We start from the raw sequence: 23,533 nt of genomic DNA on the forward strand, positions 1-23,533 counted from the left end.
TGATATATGTATTAGACACTTTGAACCTGAGGAATTTTTTAAAAAAATAAAAAGTCTGAGCTACTCAATAAAGAAAAGACAAATATTTAAGGTGATGGGTATCCCGGTTACACTGATTTGATCTTTATAAATCACATGAACGTATTAAGTTAAAGCATGTGCTTCCAAAATATGTACATTTATTATCTATCAATAAAGAATTAAAAAACCCCACAAAATTGCTGTCTCAAAAAGAACAAAAAGAAAAGCATGAGCTGTTCAAGAAAACTAGCTCCATTAATTCACAGATTTGTTTTATGTTAATCAAGCACAAAACTATGGGCGTGTAATGGGGCTTGTTATTATTTTCTGTTGCAATTATTTGGTTATTTTATAATGCTTTTACCTAGATTAACTTCATTCTCTTATATGTTTTGTTTCTATATAACTTTGAGCCTATATAAAAATCACAATAATGTTTAAAATTTGATTTTCTGTCACCATTAAGGAAGTTTAAATAACACTCTTTAGGAAACGACAAGTGAGAAGGAAAAAAATCCCCATTTGCAACAATAGCATCAACATTGGTAGAACTTCAATGTAAGAATTACTCTATAGTTTAAACCTTGTGACTATTTCCGTAACCAGCTATGAATGGATACATATATGGCTGCAAATGAGCTTAGAATCAAGACAGATGAAATCAGTCTCCATTCTACATGTTTTACATCTCAATCTCCTTCTGCCCCTTGCCAGTGCTCCAGATTGCTTTCAGTCCAGTTAGACTCTACTTCAAAGACAAATCATTAATCAAGTTTAGGATAATAATAGTAACAATAGTTAATAGTAATGGGGCACTTATTGCACTCTGAGATGTGCTAACTCTTCACATTCATTCGATCATTTAATCCTCACAATTCTATGAGGTACGTATCTTTACTGCATTTTAGGGATTCTAATATGCACCCCCCACACATGCTGACATCTCTGAAATTAGGATGCATCCTCCAAAACAGACAAGTCATTGAATTCTGCTTTCTTAGTTAAATATAAATTAATAGTGCATTTACAATTAACGACATTTTAGAATTGAAGACACATAGCCCTTTCCTCATTTTATGAAGTTTTAAATTAAGCCTAGAGAGGTTGAAGAACTTATCCAGGGCCACGTGACTAGAGGGACTCAGGCAGTCTGGCTGCAAAGCACACACGGAAAGCCATTCTTACCTCCCAAACTCTTCTTCTCCATCAGTCTCCCCGGCCCCTTTCCTGGGGCATTTCTCACAAAATCATAAGTCTTCCCTCAGGAATGAAGAAGTTCATACACTCTGCATTTAAATCCATCTCTGGGTTATACAAAACTCAGCAACTCTAAAAGTCCAGGAATAGAAAAGACTATTTTGTTTTAAAAGACAAGAAAAGGAAGAAAGAATGAGATAGGGAAAAAGCCATAATCAAACAATCACCCATGACTTCATATATTTTTCTAATTCAAACTTTCAATTTAAAGAACTAAACTTTTAGACCAGCTAAATTAGGAAAGAGATATTTATTTAATCAAGCCCCAAATGCTAATTTGTGTTTGAGATTATACCCAATTACCAAAAACAGAAGAGTATAGATGGTTTTTAATATTTTCCTTTTTTAAACTATAAATTTAGTTGATCAGAAAAAAATCTTCTGTGGTTTTTGAGTACAATAAATGTACAATAAAAACATTGATAACACAGCCGCTAAACTGTAGAAAGAGTGTGACTACTAGCATTATCTCTGGTAGCTCTCTTTATCTTTCTATATTTGTTAAATCATTTTCATTAATTGTGTCAAATAAAGTGTAAAGTGACATCAGTTGACAAATAAATGGCAAAATGTTCATGTTCAATATTTCTGAAGTTTAATGCAAGGAACTCATCAAGCTTACATGTTTTTTATTTGCTTATGTTAAAAAAATTTACAGAGCAAATATTTACATTCTAAAATATACTTGCTACCAAGTGCATAAATAAATCATGCTATAGTTTTAGACATTTTTACTTCTTAGAAACATGTAGTTGCCTTAGTAAAAGGAATTTAGTGGAAAAATACTGTAAACACTTACTCTGGTATCTTCAAGTTAGAAAGCATTAAATCGTTTACTGATATTAAACTTGTAATATTGTTTTGGGGCTCAGTTTTTCAGGCAACAATCATTTATTAATTGACTGCCATGCATCAGAAGCTGAGATCAGCATTGATATCCACAAGAGACCAGAATGGTGATCTTGCCTTCCAGGGATTCACACTGCAGAAGAATGTGTAGATAGATAAAGATAGCACGGTGCTGCATGGCATCATGAACATATTAAAAAAGAACTACAAGAGAAGTTGATTCAATTTATACTCAGTTGCACATAGATGCAGATATGTGCCTTATTTTCAGACTGCCTAAGCTTCAACAGTTTTATATGATTACCTCTTATAAGAATTTTTAAACCACTAATTTGCTGTTTACTTCTCCGTAGTATTGTCACTTCTTCAGCTTATTAGTATCTTTTCTGATTGACTGCCTGTACTATTTACCACCCAAACAAAGGGAAGGACATTTGAAGCTGCTTCTTTAAACACATTTTCAAATGCCCATACCCCCCACTCCACCCGTTCTGCTGCACGACAAATGGCAGCATAAGCCAGTGTGATGACACATGCTGCTACTCCCAGTTACTGGGGATGCTGAGGGGAGAGAATTCAGCCTGAGCAATACAGTGAGACCTTGTCAAAAAAAAAAAAAAAAAAAAAAAAAAAAGACAGTCTAATTATCAAGATGAAAGAAAAATAGCCATTTTCATATTCATGCTTTATTCTGCATTAGACTGAACACCACAGCCCACTCCCAGATCCTTAACGGGAAACAGGGAAGTAGGGAAACTTTCTCACATTTATATTAAAACAAGTAATCTATTCACTTGGCTTAACATTGTTTTAAGGTACAAAACATTTCAAAATATTTAAAAGGTACAAAGTACATGACCCCAGCTGACAGCTGATATCCCAAGAGACAAGTCCTCCAGAGATATTTTCTGAATATTCAAGTAAATGTTATTCTTTTATCCCTTCATTTTCTCCCCCTTCCTTCCCTTCTTCCTTTTTCTCTCCATTCATTCCTTCCTCCTTCCTTTGATTGATTTCCTTTTTTCTTTCCCCTCCCTCCTTCTTTTCCTCTCTTTATTCCTTCCTTCCTCCCTTCCTGTCTCCCTTCCTTCCTTCCTCTCTTATTTTGAACATATTATACTATACTCACTGTTCTTTCCTTTGACATCTTTCATTTAGTGATATGAAATATTTTCAAAACCAATAAGTGATGCATTTTGCCATTTTTTGCAGCTGTATGCTATTTCCTTAAATAGATATATCAGAATATATTTTGTATTTTTTCACTTACGAGTAACCTTGAACATATGTTATTTCAATATTTTAAGTATACTTATACTTAGGGAAAATTCTCAAAGGTGAAAATACTATGCTGAAGGATATTTCCAATTGGAACTATAATAGGTATTACCAAACAACCAAAGATTTTTTACTGTCTTCAATTAAAGAGTGCCTCGAAACTCTAGTGAAAATATCAGGCAATGACAATAACAGAATTATTTCAACAGTAACAGGAATATCTGGTTCTTAGTTAATTTGCCATTTTTCAGGTTTCAGGTTTTGGTCTCTTTGGAGACATGATCAAAAGTTATCTGCTGAGTACAAAAGCAGAATGAAATCACAATAATGATTTAATCTTAAAGACACATAATATGTAGATAGAAATTTTGATTCTACTCCACCTCTGTCTTCTCTCATCTTCTCCATCATTTTGGCCACTGATGTTCAAAGCAAATCTGTCTTTAATATAGTTCCTTAATTCTAGGATTTGGATAATCTTTTTGCATGCTTTTTATGAGCTGGAATTACAGACAGCAAACACAATTCAGCCTATTGTTGTGGAAACCACAAACTTCTAAAGGGCATTTTGCCTGGACATCACTTCATAGAGAATAAGCTCTGTCCCTTGGGCAACTTGAAGACCGCCTGCATGACTTGTTGCATCATGTGACCTTTGGCAGTAAACTTAAATTTGAACCAGAGACAAAACAGGGTATTTCACCTCTGAACAATGGAAATGCCTCCAATTTCTGTGAAAGCTCTCTTCCTATTATACTTCCCACTCCAGTTTATCGTCTAAGCACTCCTGGTTTGAGATCTTGTGAAAAGGGTCAACTCATCTCAGAGAATCATTCAACATGGGCCAAGTGGCCCAGAGAGTAACAGTTCTCACTCTAAGAAAGAAGGTGGAGGGAAAGAATATTGGTTGGCTCCTTGTCTTAAAAATTCTACCTAATAGACAAGGGTCATAGGAACCTGCCTGTTTACTTTGTGGAACTCTTCATGATTCAAGAGAATACCCACGTTAAGATGGGTTTGTGGTGTTGGGTGGTGTGGTGGGATATTATATATTATGGGATGAAAATGTTGCCCAATATTTTCATGAGTTGTCTTGAAAGAGTGGGGGGAACAAATGAGTTTATTGACTAAACAGATCATTGTATCTTTGGTTACTTTGACACAAGAGAATTTCCTCAGCAAGAGAATCCGGTCTCTGAAGATCATTCAGCAACATCCTTATACCTCTAACATGGTGGTACACTCAATGAATCATTGAGGAGTGAAATTAGAATATGAGTTTTCACATTGCTTTTCCTAGAACACTGTTTTGTTTCTTTGGGGAAGTCAGGAAAGCTCTCTTTCAAAGAGACAGCTAATATGGAAGCAATAAAACAACAAAATGGCTAGAAAAGCCAAGTTGTGTACAATAAAAAGATGACACTGCGTGATAGCACATTGCTTAGCCAATGTTTTATTAGCAAGATCTTGCAGCAACTTTGACTTTGGGAAAATGAGATGAGGGTCAGTTTAGACCTCGAGTCCCATATGTAATTGAAGAGCCAAGGAACAAACGGTCAAAGGCTGGTGGAACCATAATAAGGGCTGAATACCACCATCATTGATTAGTGTTGAGCTATGCAGAGAAAAAGGGAAGGTAAGTAATTAATATGATCATAAAAACCACTGTAAATGATAAACTAAAAGGGAAAAAGTCACTCCTGGCAGGTTGTGGTGACTCGCCCCTGTAATGTCAGCACTTTAGGAGACTGAGGTGGGAGGACTGCTTGAGGCCAAGAGTTCGAGACCAGCCTGGGCAAAATAGCAACACCCTATCTCTATAAAAAATAAAGTCACTTTGAAAAACAGTAGAAATGAAAACAGTGGGAAAACACAAAGATGAAGGGGTGATGGCTTTGAAACATTCCATCAAGGAGAAAGAATAGAAGGAAGTGCCTATGATTTGACCAGGTGGTGAGACTAATGAGGGGCTAAAAGCACAAAAGAAACTGTGGAGATGTGAGAGACTGGTGTTTAAAAAAGTTTTCTTTTTTTTAAACCAAGCAGTGAGCTAGCTGCTTTGGTATGAACTTTCTAAAGAGTAAAGGAATAAATAGAAGAATATGGGGCTTTACTGTAAACCAGATCTCAGTATCTCACAGGCCAGTGTCTTCGCAGTACTGAAAATTCCACAGCCTCCCTGGAAGCTCTTGCCATCAGTAGAAGCTTGTAGCTGGCTATGTTAAACACAAACAACAGCAACAACAAAAAACGGAGGCTGCTGGCCCTGAGGAAGAGGATGCTCAATATTTACGCTGGAGGAGAAATATTTTGCCACCCCACAAGATGTGGCACAACTCGCCTCCCTTTCTTCTTGGGCAAAGCAGGGGAGTGACTGAGTTTTATCTCATGTTCCTTTTCTTATGAGGGATATGGGCCCCCATGCTGCTCAGGCTGACTTCTCATGTAAGAGGGGCTGAATCTGAGTCATTAGGAAACCACATATGGTTTCACTTCCAATGACATCTGGAAAGCAAGAGGTCAGATAGCATCACAGAGATGTCTTGGTGAAAACAGGGACTGAGCTAATGCTGTTCTCTTTGGGAGATTAGTAGGGAGCGAAATGTAGATGGAATTTTAGTGGAGAATTAGAATAATGTTTCTTTTCCTTTACTCACCTTCTCAAATTACCCTGAAGAGGAGAGGTAAGGACAGAGAAAAATAGGGAAGAACAGCAGAAGGAGCTACTTGAGGGATCACAGGAATTTAAATAAAATCATAACCCTCCAAAAAGAACTGAAAGTTTTTCAACCTCATTTAAGTACTCGCCTTGTGTCTCAGCCCTGAGTGGATTCTCATTAACATTTTATATTTAAAGAATTTAGAAATAACTTCTATACATTTTGCTAAAATTTGTTTCTCAAGGCATAATAATTTTCATTTAATTTAACATGATCAAATAACATAAACCTTGCCACATTTAAACAAATAAAAATAGTATTAGTACTAAAGAAAGCGTATTCTTGTTATAATAGAATCAATTATGACCAATTCATACCCTCCCCAGAATTGGCACCAAGAAACATGATGGCACAATAGAAAGATGAGGCAGAAAGCACTCCCTCTCCCTCCCTAAACACAGAACAAGTTCTCTCAAGTCTAATCCCCCCAGCAAGGGATCCCACAGTTTTTCATTAATACAGTACAAAAACATATGGTTAAGAAATAAAAAGAATATAAAGAAATGAGTAGAAGAGCTACAGAATTCAAAGAAAACACATTCCCTGGTTCATACCCACATCTAACTGCCTCAGAAATTTCAACGAACATCAGATGTGATTTTCAAGATGTTTTTTGCTTAAATAAATATGAGCGAAATGCAGGGACTTCCCTACAGGGTAGTAATAATATTTTCTTTCCTTGTATTGAGTTACAATTGTATAGGGTTATTGTGAGTATTAAAATGGGATATTTGTAAACTGTTGAAGAAATATATAAATTTGTATTTCCAAATTATGAAAACTAATTCTTACTGTTCAGGAAGTGTAGATATGGTTATAGAATAAAGGAAAGGATAGATTTTTGGCCTAAGTGTGTACCAATCTAAAGATAAAAATTGAAAGTTGTTTTTGGAGAAAAAAAATCCTGACATTATCCTTTTAACAAAAAAATCATTCTTTTTTTCTAGAAGTAAATTCCAGAGAAAAGTAATCCAGTACTGATTTCTATGTGTGTGTCTTACAGTGGAATATAACATATGGGAAGAAATGCCCTGCCCAAAAGGTTCCAATTTTCTTAGAAAGCCCTGAGATCAGGATGAAAGATTGAAAAGAGGGAGGAAAGAAGGGGGGATGAAAGAAAAGTAGGGGAGGAGAGGGAAGGAACAAAGGAGGAAAGAAAGCCACAATAAGACCCAACAAGCAAATGTCTTTTAGCTTCTTAAGAGTAACTTGCTGTTATCCTGCGTGCACAAACTGCAGCCCAGCGCCACTATTTGGGCGTTAGCTAGTTTTTTAATCTGAGGCTTTGACTTCCTTTCATCTTCCTGAATCTGATCTAGTTCATCTTTAGAAAGTGCTTAAGGGACTGAGAATCGCAAAGACTCACTCTAAAGAAGATTAAGGTAAATAACAGGTTGGGAAAGGATTTTTTTCTTCCTTCTGAGTTCACGCCTTTGAGAATATTTTCACATTTATTTCTGTTTAAAGCAAAATATAATTCTTTTACAGGAGTTGAAAGTCGGAATCATTATATCAGCAGGAAAGAGTATCTACTCCACATTCATCTACACGTGATGGCAGGATAGTGAGAGTAAAAGTGTTAGCAAAATCCCAACCCTGTTCTCCCAAAGTGGGCAGTCATCCCTTCAATTAACACATAATTTACTGAGCACCTACTATGTGCTGTGCATTCACTGTCCCAGGCCTTGGAGATATAGCAGTGAACAAAACAGATGAAAATTTCTTCTCTCAAGAACTTGACATTCTTGGAGTAAAAGGTAGTGAACTGGAGATGCTCTAAAACATCACTAATTTGTCACATATTATTTGCTTTAAATGCCCTCATATATATGCATATTGAGTAAGTCTAAGAGTAAGATAAGATTTTTTGAGATTCTAGAAGCAGGAAATAAATGTTTTAAAGATCCTTGACCATTTAAGAAAGTTGGAATATATACAAAATATAAGTTTTAGTAGTTTTAAAGCGAATCTAAAATGATTTTTTTTAGTCTGAAAAACAAAAGTAGGTTATATAAAATGTGATTTTTTTCCAGAAATTTTTAATTTTTGGTACTCAGAGATTGAAAGTTCGGGTGCCATATAAGCAAGGAAGAAAAATATTTTTCTAACCTATTTCACGGGAGAGATGGGAATTGGAGGGAAAGTTTTAAAAAATATTTCTCCCCAACTTTTCTAATTTCATTTTTGTTGTGCTCTCATAAAGCCCAGCCCAGTGTCCTGTCTTTTATAGCTTTTCAATGAATATATGTTGCACAATTATTTTGTCAGTGTGAGGCAAATTCTTGATGTAGAAAACACCTCAAATGTATTGTAGAGCAAAATGTATTAGATTATGAGACTGACGCACTGCCTACTGTGCTAAGAAGGCACCATTATTTTATTAGTTTAAAGCTAAAAAATAAGCATATGATTACATGGTTTACAATTAATTCAAACCTTTCATCCTCAAAAGCGCAAGCTTTCTTTTTGGAAATGGGTAGTGGTTGCCTTCTATTGTTCAAAATTTATTGGAAGTGATGGCATTGCTTTATTTTTTAACCTATTAAAAAGATAGTTTTTTATAAAATTGCTTCATTATTTTATAACTCTAGAAATTCTATATTATTAAATTACTTACAATATGACTTGCTCTTACTTAGCATAGTTGGAGAAATCAATGGTTTGTTTCATCCGTAGGTACAGGACAGAGGGATAATGCTATGGCAGGCATAATGAGAGTCTGGGCAGATCCCAAACCAAGGAGTAAACATAGTTGCAGAGGAGCTATGATCAGAGCATTGGGTTTATTTTGTGGTCCAGGAGGTGGAGAGTTAGAGGTCAGCCAAAGTTGATTACTAGGAGCCAAGCGGGGGAAGTGCCAGAGACATGACTGGGAGATGGAGTGGAAAATCTGCAACCTGTGACACTAACCCAGGAACTGAAGGCAGGAACGTGGGAAGCCCAGTAAGTCAGACAGATCTTCTTCAGTCTAGCAACACAATTTTAAAGAACTGGCCAAGTACTTCTACGCATCATTTTAAAGGCACTGCCAAACACCTAACTACTGGAATTAATGGATTTTAGTTTGGGGAGAAAGTAGACATTTTTTCAAAGAATTACCGGTGAGTTCAATGACATCAATGACAGTACTTGTATTAGTTATCCACTGTTGTATAACAAATTAACCCAAAACTTAGCAGCTTAAAACAGCAAATATTTATTATCTTATCATTTCTGTGGGCTAGTAACTCAGGCATAACTTAGCTGGGTGTCTCTGGCCCATGATATCTTAACAAGGCTGCAATCGAAGTGTTAGCTGGGGATGCAGTCATCTCAAGTAGGAGAGTAGGAGAAGATCCACTTCCAAGAACACTAGCCTGGCTGTTGGTAGGACTCTTTGCAGCCTGTTGGCCAATGATCTCAGATCCTTGCCACATAGGTCTTTCAGCAGGGCCACTCACAACATGGCATTCAGGCCTCCCTCAGAGTAAGCTAGAGAATGAAAGAGAGCGAGAGAGAATGGGCAAGATAGAAGTCATAGTCTTTCTGACCTCATCTCAGAAGTGACATCCCATCCCATCCCTCTTGCCCTCTTCCATGTGTCAGAAGCCAGTGGCCATGTGCAGCCCACACTCAAGCAGAGGGGATTACACAAGAGTGTAAATGTTAGGAAGTGAGAGCCATTGGGAGTCAACTTAGAGCCTGCCTTCTACAGCACTCCACAAAGAATTCTGTATCATTAGGTATTTTAGAACTGAATAGACAACAGATGATCATGTAAGAAACAGATATTCACCTGCCTGAAGGCAAGAACTACCATTATCTTAAAGTTTCTTTCATACCTATGACTATATTCTCTGAAATGAAATGGGTTCTTTCTACATTTTTCATCAATTTTGTCTAACACACAATGATAGTTCAACCGTCATCTCATCTATTGTCATATAAGGGCCAAAGTCTGGCTAAACTTTCCCTAAGTGGTGGAACAGTAGTTAAGAGAAAGACTGCCAGGATTTGATCCCTGTTTTTTACTTACTAGCTGCTTGATGTTGTTGCCTCAATTTTCTCTTCTGAAAAATGGAAGCAATAGTTTTACCTCACTCATAGTGTTGTAAGAATTAAATTAAATGTCTAGTACAGTCCCAGGTACATGTTATATGATCAATAAGAGTGAGCTAACTAAAGAAATTTGACCTGTCCTCTATTGACAACTTTTTTGGGGAAAGGAAGTTCATCTTTTTCATATGATTTCCCATATGTCAGCCATATAGATACTTTTTGCTTCCCTACTTCCTAAGATCTTCATCAAATTAGTCATGCCATTATTGGTATAAAACTCTCCAACAGCTAAGCACAGTGGCAAGACAATAAAATGTATGTGATTTTAGAGCCAGCCAAAGAGATTGGGACTTCAATTATCTATTTCATATTCTAAGGCTATATCAAGTCCTTCACTCTTTTATAATATATTCATATTTCAGACATTATTTACAGGTATTTGTCTTTTCACTCTCCATGAAACAGCTAGAATTCAAAATAGAAAAATTCCTTTGATGTCTTCTTAGTTCATTCTTTGTAGCCTTTGATTTTTTAAATTAAAAAAGTATGCTTATTCTAGAAAAATGAGAGAGTTCAGATAAGTAAAAAAGAGAGAGAAAAAGAAAAAGAAAGACATATATGGATTATCCCAATGTTAGTGATCTCTTAGTTGATTTTTAAAGCTTTGGATTTTTAATTTTTTAAAAAATTTATACTTATTTCAGAAAAATAGAGAACATAGATAAGTAAAAATACAGAAAGAAAAACAAAGGAATATTCGCTTATAACCCTAATATGCATAGGAAGCCATGACTAACTTAATTCTATCTTTGTAGGTATTTTTCTATGTATATATAAAAAATATAATAATAAGAAAAGGCCTGGTGGCTCACGGCTACAATCCCAGCACTTTGGGAGGCTGAGGCAGAAGGATTGTTTGAGCCCAGGAGTTTAAGACCAACCCTGGCAACACAGGGAGACCCTATCTCTACAAATAAAAATAAAATGTAATAATATGAACATAATATTTTAATCTGTCTTCTTTTTTTCCTTCCAAAGCATATTGTGGGTAAGATGGTTTACTCTAAACGGAAGTAAATCAACAGGGAAAAAAAGCTGTTTAGAATATGAAAGAGAAGAGAATGGATTGAGTCTGAGAGCAGGGAGATATGGAGATAATAAGACTGGAGAAGAGAAGAGGAGAGAAGCAAATGTAGGGAGTTCATTTTGTTACCAGGGAATGCTGGGCTTAACTCTTCTTTCCCTGAAATGTGCAGACACCTGCAACCGCTCACTTTTGACCCTGGATGGAAGAGATCCCTCCAGCACGGAGATAATGGCAGGTTTTCTTCATGTTCACATTTTATGAATTTGGTGACTACTCTTTGGATATAGAAGGTGGTTCTTGAGAAAATATTCTGTTGAACACCCAACACACATACTTGCAGAACTCCTTTTCGTAAAGACCCCATATATGCCTCTTTCGGGGACTGAATTGACAAAAACCAATGCCCACGAAAAAATACCTTTTCCTTCCAAAAATAGCACCCTCAAACTGAAATCCATATAATCATCTAATATGACATTTTGTCTAACCTGGATGAAAGTACCAGTCTGACCCACTTTTGAACTTGAACATAATAACAAACTTTCTAGTATTTTTTAAAAATAATCTAATACCCGTATTTGGCATTTAAAAAATGTATCTCAATAATTAGTTGCTTCTCTATTAAAGAAGGAAATTTAGTCTTAACTCTTGGAAAAATAATTTCTGTTTTCCTTTTATAAGGGAAAGTTCCTTTCCACTTTCCTGTAGGCCAGTGATGCTTGTTTAATTTATTGAGAAGTCTTTCAACTGAGACTCCTTAGTTAGTCCTGAGCTGTCAGTCTTTCTCTCCCTTTCACTTTCTGCTGGTCTAAAAGATATACGTGTCCTCCTCTTTTACACGTATTTTTCTACTTTTTAGAATTCATGCCCTTCAATTTGAATTTATTGGCATAGAATTGTTTATAATATTTCCTCATTATTGTTTTAATGTTGATAGAATATGTAATAAAGTCTCATTATTCTAGAATTTAGTAATTTCTGGGGATTTTTCCCGGTTTATCTTTAGCCAGTCTAATTGCTTTACCTATATATTATTAACCACTACAAAAAATTGGCTTTTGGTGTCTTTTGTTTTCTCTATTGTTTGTTTGCTATTTCATTGACATTTATTCTTGTCTTTACTATATCTTTCCTATGCTTATTTGAGTTTCATTTCATTCTTTTTATAACTTCTTAAGGTAAAAACAAATATTATTGATTTTAAACCTTTTTTTCCTAATACGAACATTTAGAGTTATAAATTTTTCTCTAAAGCACTGCTGTGTCTACAATTCCCACATTTTGAAATATTGTATTATCAGTCAGGTCTAAATACATATTTGTTAGTTTTCTTTGAGATTTCTTATTTGATCTATAGGTGATGTAGAAGTTTGTTGCTTAATTTCCAAATCTTTGAAGATTTCCAGATATATGTTTCTTATTCACTTCTAAAGTAGTATTGTTTTGTTCAAAGCATGTTTAGAACTGTTTCAATTATTTAATATTTATTGAGACATTTTATAGCGTAACAAGTGCTCTATCTCTGTGAATGTCTCATGTGCACTTAAAAATAATATTTATTCTACTGTTGCTGGATGTAGAATTCTACAAATGTCAATTTGATTGAGTTTGTTGACAGTAGTGTTCAAATCTTCAATATCTTTACTGATTTATGCCGTTTTTTAAAAATCATTTACTGAGACTGCAGTATGAAAACCTTTAATGACAATTGTGGAATTGTCTACTTCTCCCATCAGCTCTGCCATTCTTTGCTTCATATATTTTGAACCTCCGTTTTTAGGTGAATACCCATTTATGATTGCTGTCTCCTCTTGATGAATTGACCTGTTTAAAATTTTGAAATGTTTCCGTTGATCGATACTTTCATTCTGAAGTCTACTTTCATCTTAATATAGACACAACTACTTTTCCTATTCTTATCTTTTAATTTTTATTTCTATTAACTATTTCTTAATTGACAAGTAAAAATTGTATATATTTATGGTATGCAACATAATGTTTGGTATATGCATACATTGAGGAATAGTTGAATTAAGCTATTTAACATATACCATTTTTCTTGGTGTGAACACTTAAAATCTACTCTATTAAATAGGCAACTTTCAAATCGACAATATATTATTAACTGTAGTCATCATAATATGCAATAGATCTCTTGAACATGTTCCTCCTCTCTAACTGAAATTTTGTGTCTTTGACTGACATCTCCCCAGTGAACCATGCCTCAGCCTCTGGCAACCACCATTTAACTCTGTTTCTATGAGTTTGACACTTTTATACTACACATGTAAGTGAGATCATATGGTATTTGTCATTCTTTCTTTGCCTGTCTTGTTTCACCTAATATAATATACTCCAGGTTCATTCATGTTGTTGCAAATGGTTTCCTACTTTTTAAAAGATGAATAGTTATTCCATTGTGCATATATACCACATTTTCTTTATCTATTCATCCAATAATGGACACTTAGGTTGATTTTATATTTTGGCTATTGTGAATAATGCTTCAATGAACATGGAATAGGCACAACTTTCTTTTTAAATTCATGTTTGCATGACACATATTTTACCACCCTTTAATTTTAAACTATTCTTGTCTTTACATCTAATGTATGTCTCTTTTAAGCAACTTATAGTTGGGCCTTGGTTTTTAATCTAATCTGGTGAACTTTATCCTTGATTGGGAAGTTTATTTCATTTATATATAATGCAATAATTGATACATTATTTGTAAATATGCTACCTTGTAATTTGTTGTTTGTTTCAGATTCTCTATAGTCTCTTCCCCTTTTTTTCTTCCTTTTTGTGGATTAATTGAGTACATGTTAGTATTTTATTTCATCTCCTCTACTGGCTTCTGGTTTATCATCATACTTTTTTGTTTTCATTTTCTTTTGTTTGTTTGTTTTATTATTATACTTTAAGTTCTGGGGTACATGTGCAGAACGCGCAGTTTTGTTACATAGGTATACACGTGCCATGGTGGTTTGCTACCCATCAACCTACGTTAGGTATTTCTCCTAATGTTATCCTTCCCCTAGCTCCCCACCCCCTGACAGGCCCCAGTGTGTGATGTTCCCCTCACTATGTCCATGTGTTCTCATTGTTCAACTCCCACTTATGAGTGAGAACATGTGGTGTTTGGTTTTCTGTTCTTGTGATAGTTTGCAGAGAATGATGGTTTCCAGCTTCATCCATGTCCCTGCAAAGGACATGAACTCATCTTTTTTTATGGCTGCGTAGTACTCCATGGTGTATATGTGCCACATTTTCTTTATCCAATGTATTATTGATGGACATTTGGGATGGTTCCAAGTCTTTACTATTGTGAATAGTGCCGCAATAAACATACATGTGCATGTGTCTTTATAGTAGAATGATTTATAATCCTTAGGGTGTATATCCAGTAATAGGATTGCTGGGTCAAATGGTATTTCTAGTTCTAGATCCTTGGGGAACTGCCACACTGTCTTCCACAATAGTTGAACTAATTTACACTCTCATCAACAGTGTAAAAGTGTTCCTGTTTCTCCACATTCTCTCCAGCATCTGTTGTTTCCTGACTTTTTAATGATCGCCATGCTAACTGGCATGAGATGGTATCGCATTGTGGTTCTAATTTGCATTTCTCTAATGACCAGTGATGATGAGCATTTTTTCGTATGTCTGTTGGCTGCATAAATGTCTTATTTTGAGAAGTGTCTGTTCATATCCTTTGTTCACTTTTTGATGGAGTTGTTTGTTTTTTTCTTGCAAATTTGTTTAAGTTCCTTGTAGATTCTGGATATTAGCCCTTCATCAGATGGATAGATTGCAAAAATTTTTTCCCATTCTGTAGGTTGCCTGTTCACTCTGATGATAGTTTCCTTTGCTGTGCAGAAGCTCTGTAGTTTAATTAGATCCCATTTGTCAATTCTGGCTTTTGTTGCCATGCTTTTGGTGTTTTAGACATGAAGTCTTTGCCCATGCCTAAGTCCTGAATGGTATTGTCCAGGTTTTCTTCTAGGATTTTTATGGTCTATTTTGTTGATCTTTTCAAAAAACCAGCTCCTGGATTCATTGATTTTTGGATGGGTTTTTCATGTCTCTGTCTCCTTCAGTTCTGCTCTGATCTTAGTTATTTTTTGTCTTCTGCTAGATTTGTTTTCATTTTATTAACAGTTGCTTTAGGATTTACAACATGAATTTTTAATCTGTCAGAGTCTACCCCCAGTATTATACTAATTTATGTATATGATAAGAATCTTACAATAGTATACTTCCATTTTCTCCCTTCCCATTTTTGTATTATTGTTTGCCATGTATATTTTAAACCCCATGATATTTTGTTATTTCTGCTTTAAAGAATCAATTAATTTTTGAAGAAATTACAGTATGAAAAAGAATTTTAGATTTGCCTGTATACTAACCGTATCCGGCACTCTTTAGTCCTTTGTGTAAAATCAAGTTTCCATATATCATTATCCTTCACCTGAAGACCTTCTTTATACACTTCTTGTAGTTGAAGTCTCCTGGCAATGTATTCTCTCAGATCTGGTTAGTCTGATAATCTTTATTTCAACTTCATTTTTGGTGGATATTTTAACTGGTTACAGAATGTTAGGTTCACAGTCTTTTTTTTTTCATTTAAGAAAAAAATGGTAATTCATTATTCTATTTCCATTATTTCTGATGAGAAGGCATTAGTATTATTATTATTATGATCACTATTAGTCATTGTTATTATCATTCTCCTGTAGGTGATGTGTGTTTTTCTGTCTGCTTTTAAGATTATGTACCTTGGGACAATCATGGGCTCCCTTCATTTTTGCCTTCTCTGCCAAAGTTCACTGTGCTACGTGCTGTTAAAGATCTGAACTCGTGATTTCATATAATTTTATCCAGGTGAATAGTCATTTATGTCTTAGCACAAGTTTAGCTAGTACTAGTCCCAATATCTGACTGAGCAGAAACCTGATAGGATAGCTTTTAAACAGCAAACAAACCAATAAGGAGTTCTCTAGGAATAGAGAATTCCCAGCTTGGATTTTCTCTTTTTCCTTTTCCTTAAGCACTAAGTCGTTGATGATTTTAAAGCAAGGTTTTGACTTACTCGGTGATATTATTTAGAGTGTTTTGGCCAATAATTGTAGCAAGACTATATTGAGATGAGGGGAAAAAGGAGGCTTGCCGACCCAATAGTATGCTTTCAATTGTGCGGGTGAGAATTAGTAAAATACCTACACTAACATGAAGGTGCAGAGAAGGGAGAGGAGAAAGAATGAAAGAGATCCCACAGACATGGATGAGGCAAAAACAACCCAACCTGGAGAACGGCATGAATTCTGACCAAAAGTAGGTAAATGCATAGGAAGGAGTACATTTATTTTAGGCCAGAAGAAAGTGAAAAGGAGAAGACTGAAAGCTCAGGGTCAACTGAGGGATGTCATTTTGAGTCACTTAATAAATTAAACAATGAATCATTGGCCTAGAGAGAAGTAGGAAGGGCACTTGGGATAAAAGGAGAACAGGAATCATTTTTCTAATAGTAAAGATTACCTTTCTCTCTTTAATGGAGAAACAACTGATTATTGAGGTTAAAATATAAAAGCAAAAAAGGTACCTTTGTATAATCCTTATACCATCAAAGAGGCAGAAGATCTCATAATAATCGGATCAGGAAAACTTTACTTACAGTCAGATCTTCACCAGTGATATACAGCAAAACTCTCATGACATCAGGCATCTAGGCAACACTGCATCATGTCATTGCAGCTTGCTTATTTTTCTGCTGAAACATGTAGTTAAAAGTTTGATTTTATAATTCTATTCTGTTCCTGAAATGGTTTCTGAAGGATTTTTACAAACAAGGCAGTTTCTAAAAGAAGCCAGTGTCTACATGATAGAAGAAAGCTCAAAGGTGGCCTTTTCTGCAAATCTATCTGGCAGATACATTTCCATCACCTGGTCACTGTATTCCCAAATTCCTAGAGGAATTAATGAAATCTAAAGCTGGGGAGCATATCACACCTCTCATTCAAGCCCCTCAAATTACAGACAATGGATCAATTAAACCATGGGTCGCTGGCCTAGAGAGAAGTAGGAAGGATATTACTTTCTACTTCTCTCTAGGCCAATGATCCATGGTTTAATTGATGCATTATTTGTAGAGAGAAGAGGAAGACAGGGTCGTGGCTTCTCTCAGCTCACAGATGTTATGTGATTGGTACAAGGTCACACAGCTATTACTACTAGAGCCTTGATTAAAAACCACATCACAGGCTGGGCGCGGTGGCTCACGCCTATAATCCCAGCATTTTGGGAGGCCAAGGCGGGAGGATCAGGAGGTCAGGAGATCATGGAGACCATCCTGGCTGACACGGTGAAACCCTGTCTCTACTAAAAAACACAAAAAATTAGCCGGACGTGGTGGTGGGTGCCTGTGGTCCCAGCTACTTGGGAGGCTGAGGCAGGAGAATGATGTGAACCCGGGAGGTGGAGGTTGCAGTGAGCTGAGGTCATGCCACTGCACTCCAGCCTGGGGGACAGAGCAAGACTCCATCTCAAAAAAAAAAAAAAAAAAAAAATCACATCACATATCTACTGTTTATTAAGCATCCTGTGCCCAGTATTATGCTACATGCTTTGGTGTCACAATAAATTCCCCTGAAAAAACATATCAGAGAGGTTAAGTAAATTGGCAAGGTAACCAACTAGTAAATGGCAGAGATGAAATTTGCTTCAAAGCCTGTCTGACTCTACAGCCTATGCTCTTATCCAATACCCCACAGTGTTTTTCCCCATTCGTACCACACTTCTTGCCCAGTGTCCCACTGGTAACAGTGAAAGCCAGAACTGACAGTCTTATCAAAACTTGATGGATAGATTTGTAGAAAAACAAATGGGCAAGACTGTTGAAATAGCCCACACTATTGTACCTCAGATTCTGACACCAGGAAATCCAATGCTGGGGGAGAAAATGTAGGTTTTTCTCCTTGGTGGCCCCGCTGAAACCCTATACTTCCTCTTTCTCAGGCCACACTACCTTGAAGAATTACACATCTGGGCCACTCACAGCATCCAATCTAAATTTTTTCCATGGGCTCCCATAAGACTGGTGTTTTTTCCAACTGAGGATCATGACCCATTAGTGCAGCAAGAAATCAGTTCAGTGGGTCATGACTAATGAATTTTTTAATTAAATAAAATGGAGTACATTCTTTCCTTTATCATGGACCCCCAGTAGTAATATTTTAGGCTTGAAAGGGATTTTCTTTATCGTATTGGGTGGCCTTGGGTAGAGGTGGTTTCTTTTAATTTTGATTTCTCTTGAATTAACATTCATTCCATATTTAGTTTACTGGAATCAGCCTAAATCCAGACCAAAAAAACTCCCTTGCAGAGGCTCCTTAAAAGAGGAGACACTGTTTCCTTATGATCTGTTTATATGATAATTAAACCAGGGTGCTGTTGTAGTCTTTCCATCTTTCTCCTTGCCTAGGGCCTAGAATCTATAGACTTCTCAGGTTAATTGCACCCAATCTAATTCTGCCTCCTCTGTGCAAGTTAGAGCCTAAGTGTCTCCTCAGAGTCTGGAGGACTCTTTGAAGCTTCAGCTGCCTCCAGAGCACAGGGCTGAGAGGCTGAGAATCAGCTGGAATGCAAGTGTTAGTCCCACTCCCTTCCCAAATGAAAAACCACATTGAAATATTTGTCCTCTGTGCTTTGTTCCTAAAACAAACAATATTTAGCTAAGTATGGTATAAAGGGTGACCATTTGCCACAACTGATAAATAAACTGGTAACCACAATGATGAGGGAGAAGTGGGGTATTTTGTGGTTTTGGGGGGAATTGAAAGCTCTCTTTCAGCAGTGACAGGCCACAAAAGATGAACATCATCAAAACAAGGAAACACATCTTTTTCTTAGAACAGAAGCTTTCTTGGCTGCAGTGGGGAAGCATGTTTTTATTTTTAGGCGATTGCTCTTTAACAGGTAAAAGACATTGTGGAATCATTTTTCTGACATGGAGATTAAGGGTAGAGGTACAGCTCAAATTTAACTTTTCCAGTTTTTTTTTTTTTTAATTACAACCATTTTATTTAAAAATCACACTTGGGGTCCTAATAAAAACTGAAAACTTAATAAGATGGCTGGATTTTGCCTGTCAAAGCAAATTTAATGGGGCAAAATTTAAAAATAGGGTATTCTGTGATGCCACGTGTTCAGGTAAAGTTAAAATTTTAGCTGTGTATAATAGTTCAAGACAATTTTTTAAAACTCTGTCTTTTCTATAATTGTAATGCAAATCTTTTCTATTTATGTAATCTTTTGGTTTGAAGAAGATTTGATGAAATTTGCCCTATTTAGATTAGGGGCATATAAATTAATGCTAAAAAATATATCAAATAATTTCTTATAGCATCTACTAACCAGGAGCATATCTAAATTTACATTTATTTTTCTAAAAGATAAAAATATAATTTTGGCAATAGAATTGTATTCGTCCATTTTCATGCTGCTGATAAAGACATACCCAAGACTGGGAAATTTACAAAGGGAAGAGATTTCACTGGATTCACAGTTCCACGTGGCTGGGGAGGCCTCACAATCATGGCAGAAGACAAGGAGGAGAAGTCACATCTTGGATGGTGGCAGGCAAAGAGATAACTTGTGCGGTCAAACTCCCGCTTTTTTTTTTTTTTAAGCCATCAGATCTCATGAGACTTACTATCACGAGAACAGCACAGGAAAGACCCGCCCCCATAATTCAATCACTTCCCACCAGGTCCCTCCCAAGACATGTGGGAATTGTGGGAGTTACAATTCAAGGTGAAATTTGGGTGGGGACACAGCCAAACTATATTAAGAATCTATTTTTGTATCTTATTTGTAGATACCAGGTGTGTTTAAAGAGATAAAGGTAGTAGGGAGAAAATAACTTTTAAAGTTCCATTTACATTAAAAACTTTTTGAATCATCTGTACTTGAAATGTGGCTATGAACTATTTGTGACTGTGGTAATATATAGCAGTATAATTATCCAAAATGACTTTTCTCAAGGCTAGAATCCATCTCCAGTGACATCTACAATACCCATAACTTAAAGCAGCTCTGAATTTTTTTTCTAGATGTGCAATGTTCAAGATTCAAGGAGGACCTTCCTAATTCTAGGACTTAGTAGAAAAGTCAGTGTTCACTTTTCCATATATTCCCTTAATAATTTTATAAACTTATGTAATTCGTCCTTATAGTTATTTTTATTTAATAGACTTAAATATGTCATACTTTTTCCATTTATATAAATGTATTTATAAGATTTTTGTTTATATCTTTGCAGTCATTTTATACATATTATGTAGCTGATGTACATTTATGATCATATTGGATATATAGTATCTTGAAACTTTATAATAGCTATTTACTCATATCAATAAAATTGATAAAGATGTAATTTTAATTGCTGCATATTTCATAATATGGATCTTCTATAGTTTATTTAACCACTCTGCTTTGTTATAAAAGGGTTAGTTATTTCTGACCTTTTGTTATTTTAAATAGTGCTGTGATTAATTTATTTGTTCAGGAATTTTTTACTTTCTCTTTTGCTAATTTCTTAGAATGAATTTCAGACAGTGAAAATACTGGTTCAAAGATATTTTCCCCATTGGTTTAGGATGTTTCTTTCATCATATATTAGGTTCTTATATATTACAGTCAACACCAGGCCTATGTATTTTGTTACATCAATCTATCTACTGATTTTAGCACCATATTAAATTTTATTTAAAATTTTAATACCTTATAACATAAGTTCTTCCCTAGCTACTCTTTTTCAAACTTCTTAAAACATTTTGTCCTCTAATATTCTTGACTAAGTTTGTCTCTGTATTCTTCAAAATGAAGTTTACAAAATTTTTAACATCATAAATTTATACCTTGTGAAATTTTATTGGACTTGGATAAATGTATAAATAACCTTGGGAAGAATTAACATATTTCATGTTTCGGGTAGTTCCAACATGGCCGAATAGGAACAGCTCCAGTCTACAGCTCCCAGCGTGAGCAACGCAGAAGATGGGCGATTTCTGCATTTCCAACTGAGGTACTGGGTTCATCTCATTGGAGCTTGTTGGTCAATGGGTGCAGGACAGGGGGTGCAGGCCACCGAGCATGAGCCAAAGCAAGGTGGGGCATTGCCTCACCCAGGAAGCACAAGGGGTCAGGGGATTCCGTTTCCTAGCCAAGGGAAGCTGTGAAAGACGGTACCTGGAAAATTGGATCACTCCCACCCAATACTGCACTTTTCCAATGGTCTTAGCAAACGGCACACCAGGAGATTATATCCCACACCTGGCTTGGAGGGTCCCACACCCAAGGAGCCTCTCTCATTGCTAGCACAGCAGTCTGAGATCAAACTGCAAGGTGGCAGCGAGGCTGGGGTAGGGGCGCCTGCCATTGCTGAGGCTTGAGCAGGTAAACAAAGTGAGCCAGAAGCTCGAACTGGGTGGAGCCCACCGCAGCTCAAGGAGGCCTGCCTGCCCCTGTAGACTCCACCTCTGGGGGCAGGGCATAGCTGAACAAAAGGCAGCAAAAACCTCTGCAGATTTAAATGTCCCTGTCTGACAGCTTTGAAGAGAGTAGTGGTTCTCCCAGCATGGAGTTTGAGATCTGCGAACAGACAGACTGCCTCCTCAAGTGGGCCCCTGACCCCCGAGTAGCCTATCTGGGAGGCACCCCCCAGTAGGGGCAGACTGACACCTCACACGGCCGGGTACCCCTCTGAGATGAAGCTTCCAGAGGAACGATCAGGCAGCAACATTTGCTGTTCAGCAATATTCGCTGTCCTGCAGCCTCCGTTGCTGATACCCAGGCAAACAGCGTCTGGAGTGGACCTCCAGCAAACTCCAACAGACCTGCAGCTGAGGGTCCTGACTGTCAGAAGGAAAACTAACAAACAGAAAGGACATCCACAACAAAACCCCATCTGTACGTCACCATCATCAAAGACCAAAGGTAGATAAAACCACAAAGATGGGGAAAAAACAGAGCAGAAAAGCTGAAAATTCTAAAAATCAGAGCATCTTTCTCCCTCCAAAGGAACGCAGCTCCTAGCCAGCAACAGAACAAAGCTGGATGGAGAATGATTTTGTTGAGTTGAGAGAAGAAGGCTTCAGGCGATCAAACTTCTCCGAGCTAAAGGAAGTTCGAACCCATCGCAAAGAAGCTAAAAACCTTGAAAAAAGATTAGACCAATGGCTAACTAGAATAACCAGTGTAGTTAATTCCTTAAATGACCTGATGGAGTCGAAAACCATGGCGTGAGAACTACGTGACAAATGCACAAGCTTCAGTAGCCGATTTGATCAACTGGAAGAAAGAGTATCAGTGATTGAAGATCAAATGAATGAAATGAAGCGAGAAGAGAAGTTTAGAGAAAAAAGAGTAAAAAGAAATGAACAAATCCTCCAAGAAATATGGGACTATGTGAAAACACCAAATATACATCTGATTGGTGTACCTGAAAGTGATGGGGAGAATGGAACCAAGTTGGAAAACACTCTGCAGGATATTATCCAGGAGAACTTCCCCAACCTAGCAAGGCAGACCAACATTCAAATTCAGGAAATACAGAGACTCTCACGAAGATACTCCTCGAGAAGAGCAACTGCAAGACACATAATTGTCAGATTCACCAAAGTTGAAATGAAGGAAAAAATGTTAAGAGCAGCCAGAGAGAAAGGTCAGGTTACCCACAAAGGGAAGCCCATCAGACTAACAGCAGATGTCGCTGCAGAAACTCTACAAGCCAGAAGAGAGTGGGGGCCAATATTCAACATTCTTTTTTTAAAATTATTTATTTATTTTATTATTATTATACTTTAAGTTTTAGGGTACATATGCACAATCTGCAGGTTTGTTACATATGTATGCATGTGCCATGTTGGTGTGCTGCACCCATTAACTCGTCATTTAGCTTTAGGTATATCTCCTAATGCTATCCCTTCCCCCTCCCCCCACCCCACAACAGGCCCTGGTGTGTGATGTTCCCCTTCCTGTGTCCATGTGTTCTCATTGTTCAATTCCCACCTATGAGTGAGAACATGCGGTGTTTGGTTTTTTGTCCTTGTGATAGTTTGCTGAGAATGATGGTTTCCAGCTTCATCCATGTCCCTACAAAGGACATGAACCCATCATTTTTATGGCTGCATAGTATTCCATGGTGTATATGTGCCACATTTTCTTAATCCAGTCTATCATTGTTTGACATTTGGGTTGGTTCCAAGTCTTTGCTATTGTGAAT

The 23,533-nt window shown here is 36.5% G+C and overlaps 1 long non-coding RNA gene across 2 annotated transcripts in view; it reads right to left on the reverse strand.

Annotated features, from left to right (window-relative positions):
• Nucleotides 1-23,533, reverse strand: part of LOC134739753 (uncharacterized) — a 76,631-nt gene that overhangs the window by 1,358 nt on the left and 51,740 nt on the right. Inside the window, exons 3-4 of one of the 2 annotated variants that reach the window (XR_010126771.1) lie at nt 2,078-2,260; nt 1,207-1,374 (exon numbers count right to left, since the gene is read on the reverse strand). This is a non-coding gene — a long non-coding RNA (uncharacterized LOC134739753). The remainder of the gene's footprint in view (nt 1-1,206; nt 1,375-2,077; nt 2,261-23,533) is intronic. The other variant, XR_010126772.1, reaches the window with a different exon arrangement.

Source organism: Pongo pygmaeus, chromosome 5 (assembly GCF_028885625.2).
Source record: "Pongo pygmaeus isolate AG05252 chromosome 5, NHGRI_mPonPyg2-v2.0_pri, whole genome shotgun sequence".
In the NCBI taxonomy this organism is placed as follows: Eukaryota; Metazoa; Chordata; class Mammalia; order Primates; family Hominidae; genus Pongo; species Pongo pygmaeus.